Source organism: Staurois parvus, unplaced genomic scaffold (genome assembly GCF_062004578.1).
Source record: "Staurois parvus isolate SC_StPar_1 unplaced genomic scaffold, SC_StPar_1.0 ptg001110l, whole genome shotgun sequence".
Taxonomy (NCBI): domain Eukaryota; kingdom Metazoa; phylum Chordata; class Amphibia; order Anura; family Ranidae; genus Staurois; species Staurois parvus.
In genome coordinates, this window is record NW_028318906.1 from 692,827 (window position 1) to 698,595 (window position 5,769).

General features: G+C 47.7%; 1 non-coding gene across 1 annotated transcript; it reads left to right on the forward strand.

The window, feature by feature from the left end:
* The first annotated feature begins 1,475 nt into the window (after window positions 1-1,475).
* Window positions 1,476-1,669, forward strand: LOC149440205 (U2 spliceosomal RNA). The gene has a single exon (XR_016307710.1). It is a non-coding gene; the product is annotated as a U2 spliceosomal RNA (small nuclear RNA).
* Window positions 1,670-5,769: the final 4,100 nt, after the last annotated feature.

The window sequence follows — 5,769 nt, forward strand, 5'->3', positions numbered from 1 at the left end:
CTGTGTGCGCTCAGGAGGGACAAAGTGGTGGAAGGTTTTTTTGCACCAGGCAGTGCGGGAGGTCAAATTAAAACTGTGGCTTACATGGATGATGTCACTTTGGTTTTGAAAAATAACAAGAGTTTGAAACGTGCTATTAGAATCATTGAGTGGTTTGGGGAAGTTGCTGGATTCAAATTAAATTTGGAAAAATCGGGGATTTTGACTATTGGGGACATGTATATTGAGGCGGGTTGCAAAGTGCCTATAATGCAAGAGGTTAAGATTTTGGGTATTGTTTTTTCACAGGGTGGTGGTGCTGTTAAAAATTGGGAGTCTCTGCTGGAAAGGGTTAAAAAGAAACTGGACTTCTGGAAATTAAGGGTGCTGAGTATGGAGGGTAAGATTCTGGTAATCAAGCAAATAATCTTGCCCATGGTCCTGTACCTTTCAATGATTTTTTTTCCTTCATTGGTTCTGCTGAAAAGAGTTATTAGGTGTTGCTTTCTTTTCTTTTGGGGAAGTAAAATGGAGAAACTGAGACGGGAAGACTTATGCAAACCAAAGGAAAAGGGTGGAAAAAATTTTCCAGATTTCAGGCGTTTTTTGACTTTGAAGTATCTGTCCTACATTATTGGTAGATTGGTGGGTGGAGAGTCTAGATTTAGTTTCTTTTTGAGCTATCAGCTAGGTTTTTTTGTCAGGAAGTATAAATGGGTGCCCCTGGATCTGCGGAGGCCATATCGGTGGTCGCCCCCTGAGTTTTATGTTATTTTGGAAAAATCCCTCAGGCTATATGATTTGGTTGATTTGGATCTGAATGTTTTAAAGAATTTTCATAAGTTGCAAACTGTAGTGGGAGGGGGTAGTGTTTTGATCCCTATTAAAAATTTTTCCTACGCTGTGACTCAAAAGATTTGGAAGAGGGTCTCTATATTTTTTCTGGCAAATGAGCAAAAGGATGTGGCATGGGGTGTGGTGCAGGAAGTTATGCCTACAAGGCTTTTTCAGCATAGGAGAGGTTTGGTGAGGAGTGCTAGGTGTGTGAGGGAGGGCTGCCACGAGGAGGAGTCGGTCCTGCACGCTTTCTGGAATTGTGCTTATGCTCAGGAAGTGTGGAAGCTGGTTGGGAGGTTAATTAAGGGTATTAGTGTGGTGAGGTCTTTGGGACATGAGTTGGTTCTTTATGGGATGGGAATAGGGGATGAGGATTTTAAAAAGGTTTGGTCTGTGGTGTGCTCTATGAAGTTGGCCTTATGGAAGGTTAGGAATATAGCGCTTTTCAAACGTGATTTTGTAGATGCTTTGGATTGTGTAAAATTAGGTTTAAGCTTCTTGTATGTGTATTTTTTAAGAGATTGTAAACTTTATGGACAGAGCAATGCTGAAAGTTATTGGCAATCTCAAAATTGGAATAGGTTGATTGGTTTTTGAATTTTACTTTTTTTTGAATTTTCCACGATGATGTGCATTTAAGACTTCAGATGGTAGGTTTGAGATCTTTTTAAGACTGAGTGGAAAAAAAAAAAAAAAAAAATCTGTTCTTATCAGTTTAATATCTGATACGTCCCCTATCAGGGGACCATATATTAAATGGATTTTTAGAACAGGGAGATGGAAGAAGAGCTTGCTCTGTCCACTCCACGCATCGACCTGGTATTGCAGTACCTCCAGGACCGGTGCACCCCTCTTATGCGGTTTTCCAAAAGCAGACCAAGAAACACGACGACGACTACAACAAGTCACTCTCCTTTCTTTCTTTCCCCAAGAAGGAAAGGAAAGGGCACAAGGTCACACCTGTGAGGGGAGTGAGCGAGGCCCATCCCAGTGGTCCCAACAAGCCTTGGCCTTGCTCCTGCAGACCAGATGGCAGCATGCTTGCTTCATTGTGTTGTGTGTTGTTGTGCCTGATCTGTGTTTGGTGTGAAAAGCTTCATTCAACCCCTGGTGTGCCTGTGTGCTTTTGTTTGGTTGGTGTCGCTTTCTTTCTTGCTTGGGTTGCCTGGAAGCTGTGGCCTGGATGGGACGATGTGCCCAATGGCCTGTAAAGAAGTGACGAGAGTCAGCAAGCTCTCTGTCTGTCTTTCCGAAGGAAAGCCGGAAGTCAGCTTGCTCGGAAGCCTAGCTTTCAGCACGTCGGAGGAGGCCTGCCTAGAAGCCTAGCAGCAGCCCGAGAGTGCAGCTGCACGCTTCGACTCTGGGACGCTCGAGCAGCCACAAGGATGCCAAGGCCTGTGTCTCCCTCTAGTGGCCCACCTTGCCCGCGTAGCTCTAGAGGCGGGGCCATGCAAACGACCGTGCTGATTTCTCCTCAAACCAGCAGCACCTGCTGGTGCCCACTTGGGCTCGAGCAGGAGCAGACTGGGCCCAGGGGATGGAAGCCAAGTGTCCAGGGAGGGAGTGGAGGCAAGAGACCCAGGCACTGGGCCACAGGTGTGAATTTGGGCAGCCCCAGCTACCTGGAAGACAGCTGAGTGTGACATTTGCAGGAGGGCGGGACACCTCGCAAGACAGTGCGATGAATATTTCGAGGCTAGGAGGAGTAGTATGCTGGAAGAGAAGATAAGAGATCGGCAAGAAGAAGCCAGAAGGTTTAAAGAGCAGCGGAGGCCGGTGCGACGGGAGGAGGGTAGTAGCGCGGGCCCTGCAGTGGCGGACCCGGCTGCGCCGACCCTGGAGCTTCTGGCCGGTGAAGCTGTGTCGGTAGTGCAGCCAGTAGCAGTGGAGGGTGTGCATGGCGCTGTCCCTGCTGCTGGAGTTCCGGTGGATGGGGACAGTGTGCAACCCGGTGAAGCTGGGGCTGTGGATAGTGTGAAGTGCCACGTGGCGGATGGCGTGGGCGGAGGAGTTTCGGACGGTGGAGGAAGTGGAGCAACCCCGGTCTTCCTGCAGGAAGAGGACGATGGCAGACATGAAGTGGAGAGCTTGCTTTCAGGACTTTATAGCCTGGGAAGATTTGCGGCACTAATTGGTGAACTTTCAGATAGCGAGGTTGAAGATGTGATGCAGGGGATAGATAGTGAGGAGAGTTTGGAGTGTGGCCAGCGGTTGGTGGTTGATATGGAAGAAGCGGTGATGCCATCTGTATCCACCTCAAAAAGGGCAAGGGTGGATGATCCTGGTGGGGGTGAGCAGGGTAGCCTGTTGAGGGCGGTTGATGGGGAGTCCGCCAGTTCTCCTTTGTCTAGGAGGATTCAACAGAGGAATGTGAGTGGAGGAGGTGGTTTGGATGTGGAATTGATGGAACAGCAGTAGTTCGATGGTCATGGCTGGTATGAGAAGGATTCTTTACTTCATCATGGTGTTTATTGTGAGTTCGGTAAATGTGAGAAGTATTTGTTCTGGGTGGAGGAGGGCGGCGGTTTTTGAGTATTTGAGGAATGTGAAGACCGATGTCATCTGTGTGCAGGAGTGTGGGGTGGAGAGGGGCTCGGATGCAGATGGAAGGCTGGGACATCCTTATGGGCTCCAGTATGTACGGCAAGAAGTGAGGGGGGGCATTCTCATTAAGAGTGGCAATGTGTGTCACATGAGGTCATTGTGCGCGGGAGAATGCAGGTGGCGGTGCTTGAAATCCTTGGAAAGAAAGTGAGGGTGATAAACTGTTATGCTCCAGCGGATAGAAAGGAGCGATGCGGGTTCTTTGAGACCTTGAAACTATGCTTGCCTGGGAGGTTGCCTACAATTTTGGTAGGGGATTTCAACTGTGTGAGGAGGAAGGAGGAAAGACAAGGGGTGAGAGAGGAGGGGGGTGTGGATGTGTCCTCAAAAGTGCTTAATGAGGTGATCAGTGATTTTGGTCTGCATGATGTTGCGATGGAGGTGGGGAGAGGGAATGTCTCTTACTTTTAATTCGGATAATGGATCGGTAAGATCTAGAATTGATTTTATTGTTTGTTCACCCGGGATGAAGATGGTAGATTACAGGATAGAACCTGTGACCTTTTCGGACCATGTTTTGTTATCAGGATCCTTTGATCTGGAGGAAGGGGTACGTTTTGGGAAAGGAGTGTGGAAACTTATTTGTGCCACACTGGAGGAAGAAGAGGTTTGTGCAAGGTTTGAAGTGTTCTTTGAAAGCTTAGTACTGAGAAAACCGGAGTTTGATGACGTGTTGGCCTGGTGGGACTAGGCAAAAATATGTATAGGGGCCTTCTTTAAGAGGAAGGGGAAAGAAAAAGCCAGGAAAAGGAAAGAAGAGGAGGGGAGGATTCTGTCTCAATTAAACTTTTTGTTTAACTGTAAGAGGATGGTTTTGGATGTGGAGGAGATCAGGGAGGTGAGGGAGGCGCGGAACCGATTCCTGAAGGAGCGTTGAGAAAGGATCGTGTTCAGGGCTAAAGTGGAGGAGGTGGAAGAGGGGGAAAGCTGTTCACGGTTTTTCTTTAAGAAGGCCTTTGGGCCGAAGAAGGCCATGAGTGCTGTGTTGGAGGAGGTGCAAGGGGGAAGGATGGAGAAGGCAATTAAAAAGTTATGGCGAATTGTATGATGGGGAGGAGGGGTCTCGGAGAGTGAGCAAGTGGAATATTGTGAGATCTTGGATGGAGGGATGGAAAAGGAAGAAGGTGAAACGTTGACAGACCCTGTGACTGAGAAGGAGGTGGAGGATACGCTGAAGGGAATGAAAAGAAATAAAACGCCAGGAGGGGGCGGGATACCGGTGGAATTTTATGTGAAATTTTGGAGTATTTTGAAATTGCATGTGTTCGAGGTCAGCAAACACTGTATGGAGTATAAGAGGTTTTCAAGTTCAATGAAAAAGGGGGTGATTACCCTATTGTTTAAAAAGAAAGGGGATACAAGGGAAATACAAAATTGGCGGCCGATTACGCTCTTGAATATCGACTATAAGCTGTTGGCGAAGGTGCTCGCAGGCAGGATGCGGATGGTGATTGATAAGGTGGTGGGGGAAGGACAGACATGTGCAGTTCCGGGTAGAAGGATCACTGATAACCTGATTTTTTTGAGAGATCTGATTTTCTATGCTCAGAGCAATAATACGCCTTTGGCGGTTGCCGGGTTTGATTTGGAAAAAGCCTATGGCCGAGTGTCACTTCCCTTTATGTTTACGGTGCTGAAGAGTATGGGAATGCCGGCGGACTTTATTGAGATGGTGAGGTGCCTGTATAGGGGCATTAGTAGTAGGGTTCTGGTCAACGGGAACCTGACGGATCTGGTGTGGATTAAGTTGGGAGTGAGGCAAGGGTGCCCACTGTCCCCTATGTCATATGTGTCATATGTGTTATGGAACCGTTGCTGAGGCATGTGGAAAAGGAGAAAGCCTTTAGAGGGATGTTCGTGCCAGGGAGTAAAAAGGAGAACGCAAAGGTGATGTGTTATATGGATGATGCGGTGGTCTTATGCAGTTCCAAAAGGGACTTGCAGAGAGCGGAACTGTTGCTCAGTATTTTTGGCTGCGTATCGGGCTTAAAGGTCAATTGGGGGAAGAGTAAAGTGTGTGTCCTGAGTGGGTCGTGTGATCTGGCGGGAGGTGAGGTAGAGCAGATAAGGGTGTTAGGGGTGCAGTTTACTCGGAGTTTGACGAGTCAAAAGAACACGGAGGAAGGGGTGGAGAAGATGGAAAGGAAATTGAGTTTGTGGAAGTTGAGTAATTTGACTCTGTCCGGGAAGACCCTAATTGTAAAGGTAGTTATCCTTCCATTGCTGGTATATTTCAGTGTAATTTTCGCCCCTAATAAGCGGCTTACTCAGAGGGTGATGAGGATGTTGTTCGTCGTCTTTTGGGGGTCAAAAATGGAAAGGGTATCGAGGGAGACTGTTATGAAGTCT